The following is a 27,996-nucleotide window of genomic DNA, read 5'->3' on the forward strand; positions in this document are numbered from 1 at the left end:
TATACGCAGTAGCGCTGTGATAATAATTAATGCGTCGTCCGTTAATAAATAACATCAAGCAGATGACTGCATCCGCGTGACAGAACAGTACAAAAGAAGAGGTTAGTTTCTGCTGTTTGTATACTAAATTGCCAGTTGTTTTTCATTAATAAATTTACTAGTGTGTTTTTTTTTTTTTATTTTAGGACGAATCAACCTGGTGTTCTCTCGACAAATTAGATTGAACTAAATCGGTACGTAGTAAAATTTTGTAAAATCTATAATTTTATTAATTTATAAATAGTTAAGCGGTTTATCTACGGAATTTACGAAGCTGAAAAATATTCGCCGTTTTAATAATACGACCTCTGTTTTATTTATTAACAGTATTTATCTAACCTGTAACCTACAACTGTTAGATGCATCACGGCTCGTCGAGAAAACGAAATGATAATCGGTGAAAAAAGTAAATAAGAAATAACCTCACAAAAACAGGTACGGAGAACCGGTTATTCGGCAAGAAGAAAAAAAAAGCTGGCAAAGTATCGCATGATTTTCTCGGCTATAAATACTAAAAATTAAAAGAGTTACGAGTGAAAAAAAAAAAATAAATAAACTATATATTTTTAAGAGGTGGGGAATAAATTTGAAGAAAACTTTTCTAAAAATATTCATATAAATAAGTTTTCTCTAAATCTAACACCTTCCTTCAATAAAGACTACAATAAGAAAAAAAAATTTTCAAACAACTTTTCTGTATTTTAGGTCCGGGTTTATAATTTTGAAAAATTGTAGACATTTTTTGATAGTGCTATATATGAAGTACAAAATTTCAAAAAATATTCAAACCGAAAGGAGATTTTTAGAGGTAAAGGTTGATTTTTGAAAAAAATAATTTTTAGATTATTTATATACGCATCTTAGATATCAAATTTAGTTAAAGTTTTCTCTAAAATGCTTCTGAAAAAATCGAAATTGGTTTTTCGCGATAACCTCTAAATGAATATTGAAAAAAAAAAAAATACGATGAAAGCTATACATATATATTTATATATAGCTCTGATCGTCTTGTATAGCAAAATATGTCTTATTATATATATATATAATATAACAATACATACTTTGCTTAAAAATATTATCTTTATCAATCTGTTGGGTTGACCAGTAAACAATACAAATTTATAAATTAAATTCACTACGTTTCACTTGGAATTTTCTAAGCTTTCTCAGGTGACAATATACATATTCATAAACACATCATACAAAATTCTCTTACATACTAAGGAGGACTTCTACGAAGGAAGCTTACAGAATTCTAAGTGAAACGTAGCGAATTTAATTTATAAATTTGTTTACTCGATTGGTTAACCCAAGAGATTAATAAAGATAATACTTTTAAGCAGAGTATGTCTTATAATTTTTAATTCTATCCATCAAGAGGAAAAAAAATTGCATTTAAGTTAATATTCGTGTTTATATATATAGAAATATTTGAGCTAAATTCGAGGAATATCGGTTTGGTCAATCCTGAGATATAAGCCCAAAAGAACTGTGACGTACATACATATGTTGTTTTTTTTAAGGCCTAAATGAACTAATTAGACTCTAAAACGTAAAGATTTGCAAAAAAATATGATACCTCATTTTTGACATAATCACCACACCTTCCCGTTTAATATACCTATTCTGGCTATAACAATAAAACCCACCGGGTTGGTCTAGTGGTGAACGCGTCTTCCCAAATCAGCTGATTTGGAAGTCGAGAGTTCCAGCGTTCAAGTCCTAGTAATGCCAGCTATTTTTACACGGACTTGAATACTAGATCGTGGATACCGGTGTTCTTTGGCGGTTGGGTTTCAATTAACCAAACATCTCAGGTATGGTCGAACTGAGAATGTACAAGACTTACACTTCATTCACACTCATACATATCATCCTCATTCATCCTCTGAAGAATTATCTAAACGGTAGTTACCGGAGGCTAAACAGGAAAAAAAAAAGGCTATAACAATAAAAGACAAGCATTTTTTTTAAATATCTAAATAATAAAAGGATACTCAAGTTGAAAACGTTTTAGGATGAATCTGGAAAAAAACATAAATGCATCGGACGAACATTGCGCTAATTTAAAAGACCCAGGATAGACAGTTGTAAAAAGAAGTCTAAAGAAGAATTTGTACGGGAAAAAACTGTACTATAGATTTTGAAATCGATCAACCGTTTGATGTCGTTGACGTCATTAAAAGCGATGCTTTTAAAATAGGAAAGCATTCTTGTACAACAGTAATTACTTTACGACTACGATAATTTCAATCGACGAATAACTTCAGGTTGTTTAGTTACACAAACGTAATACGTACGTGAAATACAAAACATAAAAACAGGAAATAATATAATAGATATGTATAAACACAAATTTTGCATTTAGAAATATATTATCGACGAAAAACAACCTTTAAGTAAAGAACAGTTGTGCACAGCGCTCGGTAAAAATTCATACTGATAAAGTAACGTCTGTCAATTAATCTAAACCACGTTTAAAAACCGTAATAACTATTTTTCTCAGCGTTTTAAACGCGTGAAAAAAAATTCCCCCTTATGTTAAAATTACAAAAGCGATTCGGTTTTTAAATGCAATTTAAATTTAAGCCAGTAACAAAAAGCGGATGGCATTGAGGTTATAAATGAACGAAGAGCGACAAAACTGTGCCTTACTTTCAATTAAGAACGAATTTTCAAGATACAGTTCTGGACAATTCTCTTGTGCAACTAAATAACTGAAAAAAAGAATTTGATGTGGACACCACAGGACTTCCTTGTACTCCTCATAAATTACATACACTCATTTTTATAAGTACATAAAATTTTACTTTATTAATTAACTTCTGACATTTTTTCATTTTTTTTTTTATTGTTATTATTGAATTATTATTTATCATAATTTTTTTTTATGATCACAGGTTAACAATTATTAACAAACCAATATATTTAAATTAAAAAAACATTAAAAAAAGGAGATGAAGTCTCATTCGAACCGATGTGCCTTGTAAGATCCAAATACTTCATTAATTAAAATTCTATTCGGCTGTAACTCTGGAACCAATCAAAATATGTACCACTTATTGTTGAAAAGCTCTCAATGAGGGCTTATTACTGCAGTTAAGAAACAGTCCAAAATCAAATTTTTTTTTTGGATTTTGGGCTTTTTCGGACACTTTTGGTTCAGTCGACTGCAATCAAAAGGAACGGTGTACAACTAGATGTTACGACAGTCCTAAATCCAAAATTTCAACATCCTACCGTTTTTGAGTTATGCAAGATGCATACGTACGTACAGACATCACGCCAAAACTAGTCAAAATAGATTCAGGGATGGTAAAAATGGATGTTTCTGTTGAAATCTGACAACCGAAATTTATCGCGATCACAGGAGTTCCTTTACTTCGTACCAGAAAGTATAAATCAACAAAAAATTTAGTACAGACGATTTACTATTCAAAGATTACAAGCATTTTTGTTCAGATCTCAAGATCTTTCTTGCACAAAATTATCTGTGATCATTGGTTCCTAGACTACGATTTGAAGGCGAGTAGAAAAATCAAACGGAAAACGACCTTGGTATCTTAATGCGTTGGTTCAAACTTGAGGACATTCTTGATCGTATCGTTTCGTTTCACGTGCTAAAACGTAGATTTATCATAAAACTACTTGAACCAAACGGTAATCGATAGAATGAATAGCATCGTTCAGAAACTCCGAAAACATTTTGAGAAAATCAAGCGGTAAACTCTGATCGCACGGGAAGGAATATATAAGAAAGTTTTTTCTGAGACAGGAAAAGCTTCTCGATCGTCGATTTAATTTCAATCGGTGATTCGTTTAACCGGTTCCATCACGCAGTGTAACTCCTTTTTTTGTTTTATTATAACCACCACGGTTTTCATTGAAACAGAACGTTTCTTATACCATTGGTAAACTAAATTAAAGATTTTTTTTAGACGGTAGATGTTGATAGTAATAATTAGGTCAAAAAGCGTCACGGCGTGATTGACAATCCAACAGTAGATTGCTATACGGATTGGAAAGAAAAACTAATGACACGATATGATACAAGCTCAAATTTAAATTATAACCAAATTTAAAAAAAAATGTAAAAGATTCTCGTACTTTCCAAACGAATAGTTTTTTTTTTAAATTATTTGTTTAAATTTAATAAAGGCTACATAAAATTATGAATTTTCTCGATGAACTTACAATATAGAATGTAATAACACTTTCCAAGAATAAATTCAGCAATTGTAAAACAAGAAAAATCGAAACGATAATTTTTTGACATTCCAGATTCATAAAACACGAATTCTCTTCCGTATAAATGATATTAAGAAGTTTCAGATATGTTTGTAGAAAATTCTTACAAACAGACTACGAGAATTTTAGTATGATATTTTATATTTCGTCAGTTCTATTGTCACTTCATCATTATATAAAAGAAAATAGGCGGGATATAAAATTAAAAAAGCAATGAAACAGGATATACGAAACAAAAAACCTCAAAACATTTAGGATGCAACACGTGATGGGAGAAAAACAGTTCAGAGCAGAAAAAAAAATCAAATCGGTCGTGTCTCGCAGATGACAAATAAAATAATCAGTTCGTGAATAAGAAACTTAGAAATTATAAAATTACGTCATCGACGAAAGAAAAACTAAAATATCCTCATTAAGAAAGAGTTAAGAGTTAAAACACTCAAAATCAATAATGCAACGGTTCACCTACAAAACCGATAATACAATCAATCATTTATCTGTCGTCAACTGACCAAAACTGTACGTTAAAATGTTTACAATAATTAATGGTTCCAAAGTAAGGACACGAGTTGTTTAACATTCAAGCCGATTGATTACACATTTCGTGGCTCATTGTCAATAAGTTTGGCCAAATTAAACCTGACAATATTACAAATTATGCTAATACGTATGAAAAATTGAACTATTAAATCTATATGAAAACTATAAATACCGATCAAATATAAACACCATTTTTTTTTTTTCAAATTTCTGCAATTGGTTACGGTGGGAAAAGGATTTTAAAATGTGATAAAAAATTTTGAATTTTAAAGATTTTCGCTTGAGAAGATATTTCTAGAGTTATTCCTAGGATCATCATTTATAAAATAGCCGCAGAAATCGAAATTAATTTTTAATTTAAAAACAGTTGGGTAAAAGACACACATAAAATTAATTGTTACTTTACTGTTTATAAAGAGGAACTGAATTTAAGGCAAATACAACAGCAACGTTTGAAGAACATCTTAATTCAAAAATATAAAAAAAAATACATTACAAACGACTAAATTCACCGTCAATTCCACTATAAAGACGATCATTTTTCAAGATCAACTTCCAATAATAAAGATTATTAAATATTTGTTCCCAATGGGGATTTGACAAACTTAAAAAACAATGGATGTTAACAACGTTCATTTGAATTTGTTTATTTTTAACAAATAATTTCGAAGACATAACTAACAATCAAAATCAAATTAAAGAATTTTATATAGATCGTACATATTGTTTGACTACAGAAATACGAAGAGATCCACAATGTTTATTCCAGGACAAATCTTACTAATGTAAAAAATTTATCTTTTAAAGTAGACGATTTAATAGTAAAGGAAAACCGATTAGTACACAACAATACTTTTAAATAAATAAAATCCCTCCTCATCCAAAGAAATCAAGGGAAACAACTCGTATTAATGTAAGAAAAAAAGAAAAAAAATAACTAATATGTATTTTACAACAGTAACATCCTATTAGAAATTAATTACATAAACATAATCCTACATTATCAAAACGGTTTTATATAACGTGTTAGTTTGAACATTTATTTAGTCTCAAATCAGTTACCTGCATAAAAACAAATCAATCTGTCTTTTACTCTAAATAAAATTTCATTAAAAAAACTGCAATTAAATTTCAATAGTTAGATTTTAAACGCTACAAAGAATCTAAAATATTAGCTTTTGACAAAATTTTTTCAAAACAATACAAAGAAAATGAGAATAAATTATAAAAAGAAATTTAACGAATACATTTCACTGAATTGCATTCCATATTAGTCGATACCATGTTATAATGGTATCGACTAAATGTCGGTCTCTTTCCAACATTTTACTACAATAGAAATTTAAAAATACAGGGTACCTATAATTACCTACCGGGTTGGTCTAGTGGTGAACGCGTCTTCCCAAAGCAGCTGATTTGGCGAGAGTTCCAGCGTTCAAGTCTTAATAAAGTTAGTTATTTTAACACGGATTTGAATACTAGATCGTGAATACCGGTGTTCTTTGGTGATCGGGTTTCAATTAATCACACATCTCAGGAACGGTCGAACTGAGACTGTACAATCATCATCCTCTGTAAGTATTATCTGAAGGGTAATTACCGGAGGCTAAATAGGAAAAAGAAAGGGTACATGTAATGTAGTTCCGACTTAGTCGTAACTAAACTTTATTTAGAACTTTTATTTGTATTTATTTCGTAATTTTTTGTTATAAATATCTAAGAAACTATTTTTAATTATTTTATCGCATATTCCTACTTCATTTTATATCCTTGTATTTCTTTTTTTGAAAGATTTTTTAGAACTCTTGCACTTAAAACGTCATTTAATTAGATCCTTTAATTCTTTAATGAGTACGGTTGTAACAGTTATTTTGTACCGCATAAATAAATAAAAAAAAAGAACAGTTTAACCCGACAATAGTACTGGAAAAGAAAAAAAATAACTCTGTCCACTAAAATACGAGTATATTTTAAATTGAATTTTTAACAGATTTTAGTCACTAACATTGTATCGATAGACATAATTGTACAACGGCAACTACAAGCACACAATTCCAGCCTTTACAAATCGGTTATCAATTAATATGGAATAAACTATGGAATAACAGCATTAAAAAAGTCGGTATATAAAATGCAGTATTAGATATGGCTAACATTCACAACATCAGAGTTTTTTGAATCAACATAATTACATATTTTAAAAAACCGATATCTTTATAAAACACCTCTTTTACGCAAATCAAGTATCGTTCAATACCTTTAATAGAAAAATGAAATATTTATTGTTTATTGGATTTATTCGAATAAAAATGTTATTCTTAATACGTGATGATCGTGATAAAAATAAATAAAATTTAGAGAAGATCCAATATGTTTAAAAAGTACGAACTGTTTATTTTAAAAGGAAACAAATTTATTAAATACGTAATTTTCAATTATTTAAATCTTTAACTCAACCGAGTGGCAGTAAAATTTTAAAATGATTTTATACATTCCATGAAAATTAAAAACAAACAGAAAAAACTGAAATAATTAAATTTCTATATTACATATACCACAGTACACAACACTTGCTTGGACAAATGAATCTGAAGGAATTCTAGAACACAATTAAAAAATATGGATAATATAAACCATTAGAAATCTAGACTAGCTAAATTAATTCATTCTTTAAAAAACATACAACTATAAAATAAAATGTAAACCATACGACCGAATGGCAAAACACATATGCATAGACTCACAGGTGTACAAATTCACAAGTTACTTCAAATATTATTAAATAAAAATGCCACCACAAAGACAATAAATTTTGTACAGAACTCACCCTGTTAACTAAATATATTTTCATACCTGACAAAACTGTATATGACATTACACCGTGGTTGGACTCGATCCGATTATTATCATATACAAGTATTAAACATTGTAATTCCGCTGATGCTACAAATCCGGTGAAAAATTTTTAATTTCTTTAAGGTGTATTCTTTTTCAAAGAGTTCATTCTTTGATTGCATTTGAATATTTAATTATCATAACCGATTAAAATGCAACCGCCATATATATCTTCCTCGATTATGTACATATAAATGAATATATCTAAAAAGAACCGGTTACTCATTCCGATAATCTTGATGCAGATTTTTCATAACATCTGGCATTTTCCATTCTGGAGTAAAAATAATCCTCGATTCATCTTGACAATTGTAAACTTGGTTTTTATTATGTTTTCATATTAAATCATCAAGTGTATGCAGAATATAAAATTCGACTCGACCAAAGTTCAAGTAATACAGCTTATCAACAAGACCAAAGAAATAATTGTAGGAACATTTAATTCTTATATAATAATTGATAAATTAATTTTCAAAGTAAGACAAAAATTTGATATACATAATGTTCATTTTATCACAAATATTCACAAAAATGAAAGTAATGAAATGTAGTAGAAATAATGGAGATGGACCGCTGAATGTAAAATAGGAAGAGAAAAGATTACGGAGGTAGAAGAATTTTATTATTTAGGAAGTAGAATTACTAAAGATGGATGAAGCAGAAGCGATATAAAATACCGAAAAGCACAGGGGAAATGAGCCTTCAGTCGCAAATATAATTTGTTTACATCAAAAATTAACTTAAATGTCAAGAAAACATTTTTGAAAGTATATGTTCCATATAAAGCTATGCTCCAATCGTATATGAAAATTTTACTTCCATATAGACGATTGGAGTACCTCAGAAGAAAAGCTTAGAAGCTTTCGAAATGCGGTGCAATAGGAGAATATTAAAAATCAGATGGGTGGATAAAGTGAGACAAATGAAGAGGTGCGGCAAATAGATGAAGAAAGAAGCGTTTGGAAAAACATAGTTAAAAGAAGAGACAGAATTATACACCACATATTAAGGCATCCTGGAATAGTCGCTTTAATATTGGAGGAACAGGTAGAAGGGAAAAATCGTGCAGGCATGCAATGTTTGGAATACGTAAAATAAATTGTTGGGGTTGTAGGATGTACGGGTTATATCGAAATGAAATGACTGGCACTAGATAAGAAATCTTGGAGAGCTACATCAAACCGGTCAAATGACTGAAGACAAAACAAAATGTTCATTTATGTACTAAATAAGAACAGCAAATAAAAATTAACACGGATAAAATAATAAATTTAAAAATATAAAATACTCAAAAATTATTCACAATTTTTCTTTTTTAAATGTAAAAATATAAATAAATGCCATTTTAATCGCTAAACTATACTACAATCACTATCATTAGGTACTTTGAAATTGGTATTAAAAAAATTACGCTAATAACTATTATTTACTTTAACAACCACAGGCTAACCATCCTATCGGTTAAGAAAATTTTGAAGTATATGAAAAATGCGAAGCCTAACTGGGACTCAGACCCACAACTCTCTGGATGTGAAATCGAATCATAATTTTAATAATAATAATAATGAACAATACTTAAGATTTGTTAAAAGAAGACTATGTCTACCTATGTTAATAAAATTAAAGTAATAAATGTTAAACAAAAGCTATAAATCGTTTTAACAAACCAGAGAAAAGTAAAAAGTTAACTTAAAAACAACTTCAACATCTTAAACTTCAGATTCAATTCTAACTAAAATTGCCCACCAGGACCTAGTGTAAATGCATCTAAAAAAGGGTTACATAAAAAAAAACTAGATATTAAATAAAATATTTTATTTAATAAAAGTTGACATGAGAACATAAATTTTCAACTAAACAAACATTTCCTCCTTACATAAAATCTAATTAATGGACAATTGTTTTATGCTATTACACAAGAAAAACTTTCACAAAAATAATTTTAATAAATTCAGAATTCTAAAAGCAGTTGTCCCTCTATTGTTATTCAACAATAGTTAACATTGTTATTCGACAATAAGTTTTCCTGTTATTGGTAATAAACAAAGTAACCCGACATTTAATTCTTCTTAAAACCTTGGTTAGTAATAAACTAATTTTTTAACTAATTTCCAAGTAATATTGGGCCACCAATTTTTCTGTAAATCCATTATAATCAACCAAATGACTTCACATTATAAAATCTCCATCTTTCTTTTAGTTTGCGCTATATATCCTAATTTTTAATTAATATTATTATTTATTTACTCATTTATTATTATTATTATTATTATTATTATTATTATTATTATTATTATTATTATTATTATTACATATTAATTTAAGCATGTGGTCCACCCATTTATAAACTAATTTCTCAATATCTAGTGATGACTGTTTAAGAATCAAGGTAGTCTTAGATTTTATTTCTTTTTTGTAGAAAATATTGATTTTTTTTTTAATTTTTATAACTTAAAGCATATCTCTTTCTCTACATTGAATAATACGTATTAATCTTTCCATGAAATGAGGATAATGTTCATAAAATGAAAGAAGTAAAAATCTTGAGTCAAGTAGACCAAATTTTAGGATAATTCTGTTTGTCAAGTCACAATTTCACATCACCGCTAACTTCGATATTCAAATAAATAAATAATTTTTTTTAAATATCTACATTTTTAGCTAGATCTGAACTTGAGACAAATTAAATCGTAGAACTGTTCAGAATAATGCTAATTTTTATCAACAAGAAATCACAAATTGCTTTCAACTACTGCAAATAGAATTCTCAAATAATAAAACGATAAGAAATAGTTCTAAAATGCTACTCAAATAAAAAATTATTTGAATACTTCATTCCTAGTTCAATAATTCCACTAAAAAAACAACTAAGAAACTGACATATGTTAAAAATATAACTATAACAGACCACCGTTAATTCAATTGAGAAAAAAAAAATCTAATCGATTCCAGTAATTTTTTTTAATTACTGATGTTTTATAGGTAGATAACATTCATTATAAATATACAGAGTAAAACAGTTTACTGTGACAAAAATATGTTGTGTAGTTAATATCAAAAGCTTCTTTACTTTAAGCGGCATTATTTCTACTCATATTATACAAAAGGATTCTCATCCTATGAACACACAATTTCAACAGTAAAAATAAATAATTCATCTTAATTTGTACATTCCAACTCTTTTGGTTTTTTAATTATCAAATAAAATTTAAAAAAAATAATAATAGTAATGAACCTTGGTAGTTTTTTCCTACTAAGTAAAGCCACTGTTTCAAAAACAAAAAGGTTACACTAATATAACAGCTGCAATATCAGATAGAGCTACTTTCTGTTTGAGTAATGATGTTCATTTTACACCTACTACTATGCATTAACAAGGTGAAAGTAACACTTTCATGATCAGAAGTTAATTAAACTGTTACAGGCTTGGCATGTTAAAAAAAAAATATCATTCAGTTGTTGAAAGAAACAACATGGAACACTTCCCCTAGTGAAACTATGCCGTTTTACCGATTTACTTGTTTGCGATTAAGTCTTTAACAGAAACATATATACGGGCTTATATAATTCTATAAAATTAAATTATATATTTAAAAACAAACTATTTGTACACAATTGAATAAAATTGGGTATTTTCCCACTAATTACACACTGCATTTTATTTTAATTACTACTGCTGTATGCTGTTTTTATTCTACTATTGTTTTATTTAAATTATTTGAAACGCTTATATAAAGTTTTTAAGCTACTTTACATAGAGGCAATCTCTTTGAATTGCTGGCTCAGGAAGAAAAAGATAACAAATCTCTTAATTCACATCAAATTTTAAAGCGCAATAATTTATATTTTGTTTATAAATACAGATAGGAGCGATGTAGAAATTTTGGATTATTATAATTTCAAACCGAATACCAGATGAAAGATTTATTACTTTTGCTTGCCTGAACAAGCAACAGCATGTACAAAATAAATTACAAACTTAAAATCTGTATAAATATAAGTTAAATGAAACAAAACAATAGATAACCGATTATATATTCGGTAATTAAAGTAAAATGTAGTACAAATGTATTAATGGGAAAATACCAAAAAAATTTGATTTTTCATTCAACAACATTCAGCTGCAAAATGATGCCTTTAAAATAACACTTATCAATCAAGAAAAACAGTCAAGATCTCCACAACAACATACAACTATCAAATTTACAATTGTTCTTATAAAAATAAACAGAAAAACACAGTTATACATATAAATATATCTATGAAAATTATAAATATATCTATGAAAATAATAAATAGTATCTATGAAAACTAAAATCAAAACAGTTGATATTATTTATATTTAAACAATACTACTCAATCTTTGGAAATAATTCCTAAAATTTGCTGGGATTTTTTAATTAAAAAATAACCTTTTATAGTAGCTCATTTAATCAGGCGTTCATCTCTGTTACTTTTTAAAATTTTATTTTATAGAATATTCTATTGGCAAAAGAATCATAATTTTTTTAACATGTGTGTGTGTGTGTATATATATATACACACACACACACACACACACACACACACCACAAAAATCTTACAGCTCTTTAAAATCAACATTCAAAAAATAAAAAAAGACCCAGATCTTTTATGATTCAACCATTTGCTAAGATTTCATACTAAACAGTAACCCCACTCTTTTACATTGAATGCACACCCGGCAATAAGTTAAAAATAACATAGCGAGTACATAGTATACATTCACCTATAAAAAAGTACACATATTCAAATATAAATAAACTATAACAGAATAGTCAACTGCAATGTGTTAGGGTCAAATACCCGAAACAATATTTTTGCTCAAGCTAAGTAACATTCGAAACTATAGATATACATAACGATCTAAAAGAAAAACGCGTGCACACACACACACATAACTAAAATATGAGTATGTAATCAGAAGACAAAACTATATCATGAAATTACTACCTCCATCATTTTTTTTGTAATAGAAACAAATCATATTAAGTTATTTCTTCTACAACAGCAATATTTGGTGAATTTTTGGTTTTTACTTTATTTTAAAAACAGATTATCAACTCCACCGCCATTTGCAATATTTATTTGAGATACAAATTGAATAATACATTTTAGAATTTATATTGGAATAGTTTTTAAAAAATATCTGGATCAAAGTATATCTAAGTCTGGAATTAGACTTAAAGGCCTAAAATTAAAAGACAGCTAACTCAAGATAATGATTTAAATTTCAACTCTGTCATTACAATCAGATTCAATTAGTTACTGTAAAGAAATACAACAAAAGAAAATATTAAAACATAATGTAAAACCCTGTACTAATCAAATTAAGGTTTTAAAGTACGATGTAATTGTTAAAAATTAAAAGGGATATGCAAACAAAACAAGTATACTTATATCTATGGAAATTTTTCCCTAAATACTATTATCAGCAAAAAGCTAGGTTTTTAAATTTATTTAAAAATTAAAACAAAGGTACTTCAAAAAAGAAGCACAGAAAGGGTAAAAAAAATACAATAATAATAATCAATTAATCAATTTTCTAAAGAAAACTATATGCAAATATTATACCGCTTTATTATTCAAATATAATCTTACACAAGTTCTGTAAGGAATGGAATTCATCAACTGAATACAATGCATTAACAAAAATAATAATATCTTTAATAATAATTTAAATGCAACTTTATTCAAAAAATATTTTTAATTACTTGAAAGTATTAAAATTAATTTAGCACATAAATAACAAATGCTGACATCGTTTAAAACATCTGTAAAACTGAATTGTATGGCTAGATAATTTAAGTAATTATATAAAAACAAACTTGAAAATAAAACTGTAAATATTTGGAATAAGAATAATAAAACTAATAAATTGTTATACGCAAAAAAATTTCATATATTCTATAAATTCCTATATAATTTTTAAATCATGTACATTTCTTTAAATCATACACCAGACTAGCAAAGGCTCAAAGCACCTACTTCATAGGATAGATTTATTACATAATGGATGATGTGTTTTTTAATGAAAACCCAACTTTATTGGTAATAGTTCAGTATTATGGATGACAAAGCATATATTGAGGTATACACGATTTAATAATTACACACTCTTGTAACCACATCTTCACAGCTAATTACAGCTATCTATCTGATCTTTATTATTTCTTTGCTTAAAATGTAAAATAACTTTTGTAGCATACGAAAATCAGGATCAAACTTGGAACCTTCCAAATGAAAGAAGAGGTGCTATCACTTAACCATGGCATTCTGAAATCTCTACACAACTTTTACCTAGTAACAGAAGCACGTAGAAAAAAAATGTGCGGGGGAGATAAACATCAGTAAAGAATGGATAAAAATTACAACAATTGAAAAATAAAATAAGTTAACCTGCACTATTGATAATGCCTTTATTACATGCCATAAAGGTTCATCTCCACAGTCGACTTATCTGTCTTTAAATACTTGGAGATTCTTGGTTCAAATCATTATTAGGCGTAGTATTTTTAACGTACTTTTAATTTCCATACCACATTTCTTCTGGTAACTTACATGTTAGTTTTGGGACAGGGAACTAAGCAATTCCACTTGCCTAACATCAAAAAACAGTAGAAAAAGGTTACAGACAAAAAATGCAGTAAAAAAAATTTTAATTAGTACGTAATCTACAAAAACATTATTTATAAAATTTATCAACATTTCTTCTTTGTAAAATTCATAAGTTACAATAAAAAATTAAGGTATTACAAAAAATTAATTTATAGCATGTTCTGTATTGTTTATCTACAAAAATTTAGTTACTTATTTATAACAAATTAAAACAAATATATAAATAATGAAATTTAAACCTAACAATATTAGATATATTCACTTAAATTAAATCAAAATAATATTTTACATTTGTATTAACTAATTATTACTAATTTAATTAAAAATTAGTAATAAATAATAATAATACTGAGTCCTAAGCAAAAGTGGCTTATAACGTGATTGTACATAATTCTGGGCACATTATTTTCAAACCAGAAATTGAAGGCTTTGAAAAAAATAAAATGCCTCTGGCTAAAATGATTTTTGATAGACTTGTTTGTATAGAATACCAAACAATATAGTGTAGGTCCAATTTCACTGCATACCACTAGTATTTAATTCTTTAGTGATTGATGCCATCAGTTAACAAAAATTATTTAAAATATAATACCATAAATCTCTTAATTTATTTAGCACTCCACTCGTAATTAAATCATTTAAATAATCCTGAATAATTCTATAATCTTAAGTAATCCTGGATTACAAAACTCTACGCTTGATAACTAGGTTCCAATAAGGAAAGAAACATTTCATTTATATTTTCTGACAAGTTTAATCCAACCAAATTCCAATAAAATGTTATAGACACTAATTTTATAAACCATAATTTTAATACACAGTAACAAATACAGAATACTATGAATAAATTATAAAAAATACAACTCACCAGATAATTGATTTTATATCCAAAGAACATCTGGATCATCCTCACTGCTGATGATGGAAAGTTTTTATTTTGTAATAAACACGACACGATTAAACACATTTTTCACTTTACGATTAAGATGACAATTAATACAATCTTGAATGCTGATGAATAAGAATTTGATGATAAAGATGAACTTATTTGTGGTGTGCGATGTAGAGTAGTCTGTAGTACTTAAATCTTGTTATTCCAATATCAAATATAACTTACAACAAAAACTAATTAACTCTAAATTATCTAATACATACATATTATTAAGATATCTTTTGAAAACTTAATATACTAGCCAAATTACAAAATTAAAAATGATTAAACCTAGATTTAAAATAATTGTAACAGTAAAATATTAAGTAAATAATTTATGCAAGTATTAAATATTTTATTTAATTTTAATTTACCCTATACAAATTATAAATTAATCGGAATAATTACAAACATTTGCAGTTTAAGGTAAACACAGTTTTTAAAAATATCAAAAGTAATAAAGGTTTTGATATATTTTCAAAATTTCATAAAAACGATAATAAAATAAACATTAAATTACATATTTTCAAGAAAACAATGACCTTTAATTGAAAACGGGTGGCTCTAACGATTTTCTGTAATTATAAAACATGAATACTAAAAATATACATTCAGAAATAAAAAAAGATTAAGGAATTTCTTTTCTGTTCACAGTAAACTTAAGTTAACCTAAAAGTTGCTTTAACGAAACATTACATAGTATAAGTAAAATCGGTAAAAGTAATGTAAATTTAGGAGATAAATTGATTTAACTTACATATTAAACGTTCAATCTAAAGCAATATAATATTAATTATTTAATTTAAGCATTATTTAAGACAACTGTTAACATTTTTGGAATACAATAACATTTTTACACAAAAATATGCACATTCATGTAATCAGGTTAGACTTGAAAAACATATATTTGCGATGTAAATATACATTGACAATCAGTAATTCAACAGGAAACAAGTAAACGATAAAACACTAAAGGCCACTGTATCTTGAAAATAAGTTTAACTAGAAAAAATAATTTATCAACGAAATTTTTATATCGGTGTGTGGACGTGTTAGTTATCATTCATAGCCTACCGATGATTACAATACGGTTTAATAGAAGAACTTTACGATTCAAAATGACAGGTAAATTAATTTAAGTATAATTAAACACTGCTACGAATTACAAACCTATAACGTCGGTCCTTTCAATGTTTATTATGATTCCTTCAAAACTAAAGACATTTTCGTTACGATCACACAAATACAACTACAACAGATGCCATATTGAATGTCATGGCTGCCTAAAGGCAATGTTATACTGTTTCTCATTGGTTACTTTTTACAGCGTACGAGGATTAAAACCTATCCTGATTGGCAGATAAGAAAACGTTATTGCTACGTATATTGAAAGGAAAATACGATTGACAAGCGTGTACATCTTAAGAGCTTTGAACATTTAAAAAGAATACAACGCTAAAAATGTTTAATTACTCACAGCATCGCCTCTCTTTGATCATTGTTTATTAAAAAAACATTTCAATTTTTATCAACTCAAAATAATGTGCTTAGACTGTAATGATTTACATTACGAATGCATAAACAGTAAAAATACTTTGAAACTACATTCACAATAAAATAAAAAAGTTGCAAATATCTTAGCACATATTAAACATCTCAATTGCATAAAAAATTAATAGTTATATTTAATATTAGTAGATGAATAATGAAAGTACTCAAAGAAATTTAATTATTTTTTTAGGTTTTAAGAATCTTATTTAGGAGTAAGGTTTTTTTTTTTAATGAAATAGAATTCTTTTGGATGCGGTACCTTAACTTGAGTTAACCTTTTGTGAGAAAGCATTTTTTAATTATTTATTTTTGGAAAAGTTAGATTAATGGATACTTTAACTTTATATGAGATGAGAATGACATACCAATCAAATCAAACTGGATCAATCCAGTTTGTTTTTGCATGAGCCTAACCACTGAAAAGGACTACTGCATAATATATGTTTTAGATCAATCATAAATAAGTTTCCTGTTTTCCTACTTTTGTTTTCTTATTTAACACTAAATTAAAGTGGTAGTGTTACAAAACCTTTAGCTGAGTGAATCATTTAACAAACAAAGAGATAATAAGGTCATAAAAAGGTGTATAAATATAGGTAGCCTTTATATAAGTATAGGGGATTTGAAAAGTCTTCTAAATAACAAAAAAATACAATATAAATATTGATATGCAGGAAATTTTTCACATTAGCAACTGTATAACAACTTTTATAAACATCAGCAACTATGCAACATCCATACTAGCTCACAAATATATTTCTGACATTAATAATACATAAAATTATATTATAAAATATTTACTCGGGGAAAAAGTGATCGAAATTTACATATTATTCTTTTTATTGTATAGCTGTTGGTAGAGCTTTTTATTTATTTATAATCTAAGAATATATTAAACACATACGAACACATTCTATACTGACTTATTTTTAAAAATAACACCTGTATGTCATTGTAATATATAAAAATAGATAATTCATCATAAGATTTATTATTATGAATCTTTTCCTCACCAGTTTCTCATAAAATGGAATAATTCATAACATTATATTTAGGTAATAATGTGTAATTTTTTCATGATTGCATTTTTTTCATGTTTTTGACTCTTTTTATGATTTTTCAAAATGTCAAGGATTTGTTGAAAAAAAGGAAGTAAATACTACTAATCTTTCCTTATTCCTAGCCATCTAAACCACAGTAAATTCATTGCCTCGCCCTAATTTCTTCCACATCTCTCTTTAGCTCATGATGAAATCATCTGCTTGTAAAGAAATATTACAGTACAAAATTTTACACAAGCTTAGGTTTTTTCCAAAGGACTAAATTTATGACTGTTTTTCTCATCCATCATACAGGTATATTCGTATTTCAATTATACTCCTCTGTACTATTTCTGGGATTCATTGAAGAGATTGTATATTTCTAATTCTACCTGAACCTGATTTAAAAAAAAAAATCATTTCACAGGCCAATAAATAAAAAAATTCAAACATTATCATCTATTTTTAAGAAATTAATTGTGAGAATGAATGCAAATGATATGGCCAACCAACTTTCCTAATAATGACTGTAAATGTGTTTGAAAATTTTTAGAATGTTCACCATAAACGTTTAGTATAAAGATTGCCTAAATAAATTTGAAATCATGCTTCTAAGAAAATAAAAAACAAAATAATATATATCTATTTAAAGAAATATTACAGTACAAAATTTTACACAAGCTTAGGTTTTTTCCAAAGGACTAAATTTATGACTGTTTTTCTCATCCATCATACAGGTATATTCGTATTTCAATTATACTCCTCTGTACTATTTCTGGGATTCATTGAAGAGATTGTATATTTCTAATTCTACCTGAACCTGATTTAAAAAAAAAAATCATTTCACAGGCCAATAAATAAAAAAATTCAAACATTATCATCTATTTTTAAGAAATTAATTGTGAGAATGAATGCAAATGATATGGCCAACCAACTTTCCTAATAATGACTGTAAATGTGTTTGAAAATTTTTAGAATGTTCACCATAAACGTTTAGTATAAAGATTGCCTAAATAAATTTGAAATCATGCTTCACATAAAGAGATATTTACAGAACTAATAAAACCATTAAAAATTAAATTTCAGTTATATTAATCAAGCTTGAATATAATAAGAAAATCTTATCATAACTTAAGTATATCTTGTCAGAACTCAATGAGAAAAAAAGGGACTTCATTATGTAATGACCGATGATATTAATCAATTATTCTGGAAAAATGAATACCTAAAAACATATAAAATGAGTTTTTCAAATCGTTTTTATTGTTATAAAAACAAACGATAATTAAATGTTGTCAATCATTTAATTATACAAAAAACTTTTTTTTGCATAATTTTGTGTAACACATTCCCAGGCATGTGTTAAGAAATTAGTATAATAAAAAAGCTCATAGATAAGCATGACAAAATACAACTATTTTTTTTTTAATGAATAAAAATGACTCACTATGCGCATGGAATTATGCTTTCACAAAATTTGTTTTTAATTAATATTTAGCTTCTATACTGGTGTAGATGATGTAAATGTTTTATAAATAAATAAATCTTTCGTTCTGATCTGTAAACAGTAAAATACCGAATAGATCACGTCATTATAAGATAAATTATATATATATGAACTAGTTATAACATAAAAAAATAAGATGTGATTAAAGTCCATATTAGTTATTTGAAATAAAAACACGTAGAATAATGTTAAGGGAAATAGATCAAACATAAAAAATTATTATGAAATAATTGACAGTTCAGATGATATTATTGAAAATTTATTTTGAACATGTAAATTATGTATACGTTGAATTGGATGTAGAAAACTCTGTTTTCTTTTTTATCTCTTTAATTAGTATTAATTAAAGAATTGATTGACAGAGGAATATTTTTTTCATAAAATAAAATCTTTTTATTAATTTTAAATAATTGTTGATACACATTTTATTGTTTTGTGTTCATGTATTAATGTAAAAAGGTGATATAAAAGATTCTGTATTAACTTTCAAAAGCACAATTCTATGAGTAATTTCTAATTTCTTTAAAAAAATGATATAAAATTGACTGATGGTTTTTATTTTTATTGTATTACCATACATGTTATTTTATTATTTTATCAATGAGTTTTTAAATAGAGTTGAACCAGCACAATTTTTCACCTTTCAGATAATAGAAATAATGAAATGAGAAAATTATAGAATACAGAATTTATGAATAATATAACATACACTTACATGTAAATCATTATCAATAATAAAAATTGTAACACTTTCTGCTTTAATATTTTGTTTCTTTTATGAGCACTCTCTAAGTGATCACTACTTCATCAAATTTAAATAAAACGTATAATAGAAAGAAGTATGTTTTATCTTCCACAATAAATAAATGTTTATTTAATGTTTAATATTCATTTATTTATTGACGTAGAAGAAGAAAAATAATTCTTTGCTATTTTAATTAGTTTTTAATTTAAAAAGTTTTTTATTTGAATCTGATGAAGTGGTGGTCACTATGAAAGTGCTCATATAAAAAACAAAATATTTAAGTAGTAAGTGTTACAATTTTTATTATTGATAATAATTTATTATTGTATTGTTATGATGAATTTAATTGGAAATTCATAAATATTGAACTTATATATTGTTATAATTTATTTGAAAAAATTAAATAAAGGTAATGTAGCCTAATTGTAAACTTAAAGAAAATAAAAAACAAAATAATATATATCTATTCTTACATTAATATAGATCAAACTCATATTGTTGTTTATATAATCTTTTTCAACCGAAAAATACAGAATAAAGAAAGTTTATTGAGAGAAATTTGAAAAAATATACATGTCAGAAAACACACATGAAACTAAATTTTTTCAATTTATGAGTTTTTATTGTTTGAAGATGTTAATTATTTCCTTTTACTTTGATCAATTGTTAATCTTCCCCATATGATGGTGAATTTCTTGTAATGCAAATAATTTTATTAATTCGGCTTCATTCACCTCTCTCTTTTTCTGTTTAGCCACCGTATGGTATTACTATAGTAGGTATTAATTCAGGAAAGGTATTAATTTATTAATTCTTTTTAATTTAATTTTGAAGTAATGTAATATGGATGGATTTAGTTTAACGAAGGTTTATACAACTATTCCTCATGCACTAATATATTGCCATCGAAATATATATAACCGCCTACAGTGCTTTTATTAATTTGTTATCCTAAATGTTTTCATATTCTTAAATGTGAATATAGAGATAGATATCGTCTTATTAACCCAAAAGGTTTTTACTTTGAATCCCAAACAATCAGTACTGATATTTTTCATAAAATATGAAATGAATTTCTCATTATCATTACAAGCAAAAAGGTAAAGTAAATAAAAGTTGTAGTTATTTCAGTGAACTAATAAATAAATATTTAAAATAATATGGAAATATTTCTATCTGTGATTTTGGAGAAATGTTTAAAGTAATCTATGGTAACAAAATACAGCAATTTATTGCAGTTATTTTAATTTTTTTTAGTATTTAATTTTTCCTTGAGTAAAATTCATCCTAGTAAATACCAAAGATTATTTTTCATCTAGGAAGGATACGAGATGCCCACATTAAATTTACCTTTTAAAGAGATTAGTTGGTAGATTATTTTACCCAATGAGTTTCTTAAAAAATAAGAGCTATTATTTAGTAATGTGAGAGTAGCCATAAAGACATTTAGAGTATTAAATTAAAAAATGATTTTTTAAAATGTTTTTGATTTTTAAAAATTTAATGTTTTTAAACAAGAATATTTGTTAAGATCTTTTTATTTCATTTTTTCATAAAAAAAATGAAATTTTTTACGTTGCAGTTTGTTCAACTACTGAAAAAATAAGCAACCCCACATGGCCAAATGAGATGATAATATGTATGACATGTAAATGAGGTGTAGTTTTAATGGTCAGACTCAGGCTGACCATTCTGGAAGTATGTGATTAATTGAACCCCAAACACCAAAGTACACTGGTATCCACTTTTACTTTCCCTCCTAGCACTGTAACAGAGCTATAGCTACAAAAGGGAAGGTATGGAATTCGGTCCAATTTGGGCATATGAGGTTTTCACTGGATCTTTAAGTTTTGACACAAGGAACCCAAAAAACTAGATGGAAACTTTCCAGATGTTCATATGTATTTGTGTGTGTTTGGTGTTAGATGTAGCACCCTAAATCACATTATATCTATTCATCATTCCTGACTTTCATCAAACTTGGTCAGATTAGTTCTGCATACTGGGGGGGGGGGGGGGGGGTGGATTGATGCCATTACATTTTCAACTTAAAAGGTCAAGGGAGTGAGGCTGTAGAGTAAGGTTACACTCAGCATGAGTTTTCCTAATTAAACTCTTATTTTTCTTAAACACATTTGTAAACAATTAAAAAAGTAATATTTCCAAAACAAATTCCTATAAATAAACAAGTGGCTGAATGGGTATAGTGTATAATTAGTACCCCCTCTCGCCACAAACAGTGCTAGTGTAGCACTGATGTACAGCTGCTGTAGTCTATTGTTCTGTTTAGCTTCCGTAATAACCATAAGGTATTACTTCAGAGGATGAATAAGGATGATATGTATGAATGAAGTGCAGTCTTGTACAGTCTCAGGTCAACCGTTCCTGAGATCTGTGTTAATTGAATTCCAAATGTCAAAGAACACCAGTATCCATGATCTAGTATTCAAATCCGTATAAAAGTAACTAGGAAATCACTAGGATTTGAACTTAGAATTCTCTACTTCGAAATCAGCTGATTTGCGATGACGAGTTCACAATAGATCAGCCTATGGATTGGTCTAGTTCATTCTACCTCTTGTACCATCTGACGCAATTTGTCCATCTTTCTCTTGTATAGTTTTTTCAGTATATACCTTTTTTTTTATAGACATATATGACAATTTACTCATATTTCCCCTTAAAATTCTTGTACCCAGCACATTATTTCATCTGCACTATTAACTCTTCGTATGATGTTCTTTGAGTCACAGATATATTCTAATAAATTTCTTTTAATTCTGACATGAAATAGTTTTTTCTGCTTTATTTTCAAACCTACCGCTACCAATTTCTAGTTACATATAGACCATAATGCTTTTTTAACATTATTTCAGTGATTTTTCCAAAATATGTCATCATATCTTTGAGCCATTATAATAATTCTTCCAAAAATATTTGTATTTTTCATCACAAAATATTCTCCTGTAGTGTTGCTTTAAGCTTTCAACAACACTTTGATCCAATTGCTAAACAAACAGGACAAGTATGTTAAAACACACATGTGCATGAGTGCACACACACACGCACATACACACGCACACACACACCTTCAGAAAAATGATAAATTATGGAAGGTGACTAATTTGAGAGGTTTTACTGTAATATGACTGTATAAAGCTGGTTTTTTCTTCATAATTAACGTGTTCTTGGATACGTACTCAAATTTTTATCAGTGAATGATAAAAATTGTTATTTTACTCTATACTGTTTTTATTTATTTATTAATCTCACATAACTACATTATTAATATTTCCATGTATCAATATTGTCTTAACTACTTAATTTTTTTTTTGTTTTTCTTTGGTTTTTCTTGTTATGTCAAACAAATACTGGAGCAGTTCCTTTTTGATTTTTGGGAAATGCACATCTACTATTTCTGATATTATTATTTACATAGTAAATAATTATATCCTACATTGTATAAAATAATTATTTATTTATTAACAAAGGTCACATTTATTTGTTAATATGTCATCTATTTTTAAATTGACTGATAATGCAATAAATACAACAAAAGCAAGTTCAATTTTTGTAAATACTTATCATAAATATTGCCATTCTAGTTTTTTAATTAATTCTAGCTTTTATAATTAATTCTAATTGTTTAATTAATTAATTCTAGCTTTATTTAATTTTTAATTGGAAAAGTAACCTTGTATAATGAATTTCCTACAAAAAAAGGTTCTTTTGGCAGATTTCATTCATTCAAATTTCCTGGTTGTTAGTTTTGATTTACAATATTTCTTAGCTTAATAATATTTGAGTGACAGCTTAAAACATCATGAATCGTGACCAAGCCAACTTCATTTTTTTTATTAGGAACTAATTTCTTGTCCCTATCATGCATTCTGTTTTCTCTTGAATAATTTTAAAATACAACTTAAACAGAATAAGTATAAACTTTTATGTATGATTTATTAATAATAAAACCAATTTAAATTTACCTTTATCTTTATCCTAATACATTTTATATTGTATTTATTACTTAATTCAATATTATAATCTTATTATTTAAAATCCCATTATTTAAATTTGAAAAATACTTATTTTCATAAATGACAATCAACTGAGCTGAAAAATAACAAAATGAATGGATATTATAGAAAATGTGTCAACTAATTACCAAAAGTGAAATCATTTCAGAATTATTATACAGTTCCTTCCTTGGCTGAAATGTTTGCTGCTGACTGAGTTCAGAATGACTTCTTTTTCACAAATAGTATTGTTTTAATCAATTATTAAGCAGTTAGAAAGGTTGAAGTAAGAGTTCAATTAAAGATTATAAATGAATAATTTTCAAATAACATGAAAATTGTTTTTCCAGAAGATTCTGTTTTGGGAGCTAATTATGTACTGACTTCTTCTGTGTAGTTATTGTTAATGATGCTTAATCATAAAAGGTTTCCTAACAACTTCTTAAGAGAGGCACTATTAACAAGAGTAACCTATAACTTCACTAAGCAAAGAACTGTTTAATTAGTTCTAGAAAAGATCTAATAGAAGAAAATCTAAAATTAATTTTTAACAAAATATGTGCGCTCATGTTTCATCTTGATGATCAACAAATTAATTGAAGAATATGTATGATAATTTCTATTAAATTTCATATTTTTTTCAGTTTTAAAGTATCTGTAAATTGCATATGTTTTACTGAAGTTTTGTTTAACTAGCAGTCTTTGGCTTTAGATTTTACCTAGTCTCTAACATTTTTTTAATACCTTGTTTATTGAATATGAGCATTACACAAAGAGGGAATATTTTATCTTCTTATAACAAAATGTGTTAATTTAATCAGCTTTTTTTTAGCAAACACTAAAATTTATCAAAATTGTACTGTTGTAATAGAGCAAAAAAGAAGTCTAATAATTTAAAAATGATGAACTCCTACGCAAGAACTATCGCATGAAAATAAACAAGAACAAAACAAAAGTAATGAAATGTAGTAGAAATAACAAAGATGGACCACTGAATGTGAAAATAGGAGGAGAAAAGATTATGGAGGTAGAAGAATTTTGATATTTGGGAAGTAGAATTACTAAAGATGGACGAAGCAGGAGCGATGTAAAATGCAGAATAGCACAATCTAAACGAGCCTTCCGTAAGAAATATAATTTGTTTACATCAAAAATTAATTTAAATGTCAGGAAAAGATTTTTGAGAGTGTATGTTTGGAGGGTCGCTTTGTATGGAAGTGAAACTTGGACGATCGGAGTATCTGAGAAGAAAAGATTAGAAGCTTTTGAAATGTGGTGCTATAGGAAAATGTTAAAAATCAGATGGGTGGATAATGTGACAAATGAAGAGGTATCGCGGCAAATAGATGAAGAAAGAAGCATTTGGAAAAATATAGTTAAAAGAAGAGACAGACTTATGGACCACATACTAAGGCATCCTGGAATAGTCGCTTTAATATTGGAAGGACAGGTAGAAGGAAAAAATTGTGTAGGCAGGCCACGTTTGGAATATGTAAAACAAATTGTTAGGGATGTAGGATGTAGAGGGTATTCCGAAATGAAACGACTAGCACTAGATAGGGAATCTTGGAGAGCTGCATCAAACCAGTCAAATGACTGAAGACAAAAAAAAAATTAAAAAAATGATTCACTTCCTAACAATATGTAATTATGTTTCTAGAAGATTGTTATAGATCAGTTATATAGCTCCTTTATTAGTAATGATGTTATTACACAATTAAGTTTTTTTTATTATTATATTTTGCTAATGCTGTTTAACAACTTCTTCAATTATAAATTTAGGAAAAAGAAAAATGTAACATTATGCTTCTTAAATGTAGAGATAATTTGTAATGTAATCTTTTCAACAAAAAAGCATGGTGTGTTGGTTTGCTTGCTGTGTGTGCTCACATTTTTATTTTGAATGAAGCGCATGCATGATTCACTTATTTGAATGAGCTATACTTCTTGATATGAACAATTTATCTAAAATTATATTTATGTTTTGGGGATAAAAAAGGAAAACATTAGAGTTAGAGCTGTGTTAAAATGTCACACTTCAATAAACAGCTAAATATGTTTAGGATTTTGAAGCTGTTCATTGTAAAAGTTTTTGTTGTTTTAGTACTATAAATTCATGAATGTTATTTAGTTATAATTGGCAAAAACATTTAAAAAATCATGTGTAATGAAACATAAACCATGGAGAGATCTTGAATTAACTCAGAAGAGAAATATGTTTGGAATTTATCGTTAAAAAATTATAAGTAAATAAAAAATAACTATGTTGTGGGAAAAATTTAAAGCGCTCATTGTTAATTACTTTGAAAATAAATATTGTACAGATTAAACATATTTTTAAGACAAACCTGATATGTCACGACTGAGTATGCAAATGTTTAGAAATTAAAAGATTAGCACCGAACAGAAAAAACAGAAAGGAGTGAAGAATAACATCAAACCAGAATTGACAAAAATAATTATTGTAAAAATGTAATTCTTTAGAATTTTTCAATAATAATTATGTTTGTTTTGTGTGTAATTTCTTCTCCTTCAATTCCCTTTTATCCAGACTTGCTTCTATTCTTTCTCTAGCAGTCTTTAAACATTCCAGACTCTTCCATTTTGTCTATCTCTTCCTTCCTCTTCCTCTTAGACACCTTTCATGTTCCCTTTTCTGAAAACTCTTCTTAACCTGTTCTTCATTCTCCATCCTTATTATGTGCTAAGTAGTTTTATCTACGATGCTGAGTTTTTTTTTCTATTACTTGAATTACTTTTTTGAATTCATATTACAGTTTGGTGTAACTACCTAAAATATCATTTTATCCATCTACATATGTTTCCACTGAATCTCTTCAAGAACATCATTTCTGAGATTTAAATTTTTGCTTCATCCTTGCTTACTGTTGCTGATGTACTTGTCCCTTAAGTCAAAATTGGTGTGTAACATACCAGTACAAGATCTCCTTATATTTCTTTTGGACATCATTCAAAAGCAATCTCTTCATTACCCATAAAAACACTACCATTTTGGATTCTCATTCTAACTTCTAAATTAAGATTTGAAATTTATTTTTCTTTAATGTAAATAACAGTATTTAACCTAATTACAGTTTAATAATTTTTTTTTTCTTGATGAATTAATTTGAAATGGAAGCTTTGAGGTTTGTATATGGGAATATGGAAATGGAATTTTGTAGTGCATGAGAAATGCTGTGCCTGACCAGGATTTGAACCTGGGATCCTGGATAAAACGTTGATTTGTTACCAATCTACCACATAAATCAGCAGATTTATAGAATTAATTACTGTATGGATTTTTCAGTTGAATTAAAGTAATCAACTATTTTACATTAACTTAAAAGGACAGTTATGATTTACATTTATATTTACATTTTAGGCTGAAGGGGAGCTTATTAGATTATCTATCAGTTTTTTAACATACGCTAAAGGATTTGGAAAAACTGCAGAAACAGATTCCATTCAGAATTATAGAAAAGTACTCTCTTGATTAATTTTATTTTTTGTTGAAATTATTTAATGCAGGTATGAAATGTATTAATAGAATAATTCTTAATATGTAATTTACACTAAAAATTTATACTAAAAATCCTTTGCATGTTACTTGTTTTATTTATATTTAGCATAGATCTATCAAATTTTTCTGAATTTTAAGTTTAGTAAATTATAAGAGTACAAAATAAAACAACCAACAAAACAAAAACATCTCATTTATGCATTCAGATGAGATCTTTATAAAATATTTAATTTGCGTTTATTATAATTCAATCTAAAAACTATTTTTATAGATTTAAGTTACTGGTATATATGTATCAATAGTAATCCATCAAAATTTAAAGGCAACA

The 27,996-nt window shown here is 27.0% G+C and overlaps 1 long non-coding RNA gene across 1 annotated transcript; it reads left to right on the forward strand.

Annotated features, from left to right (window-relative positions):
- The first annotated feature begins 2 nt into the window (after window positions 1-2).
- LOC142328969 (uncharacterized) lies at window positions 3-27,996 on the forward strand. Its single transcript, XR_012757392.1, has 3 exons — window positions 3-101; window positions 186-233; window positions 27,531-27,996. It is a non-coding gene; the product is annotated as an uncharacterized LOC142328969 (long non-coding RNA).

This window comes from Lycorma delicatula, chromosome 8 (assembly GCF_047948215.1).
Source record: "Lycorma delicatula isolate Av1 chromosome 8, ASM4794821v1, whole genome shotgun sequence".
In the NCBI taxonomy this organism is placed as follows: Eukaryota; Metazoa; Arthropoda; class Insecta; order Hemiptera; family Fulgoridae; genus Lycorma; species Lycorma delicatula.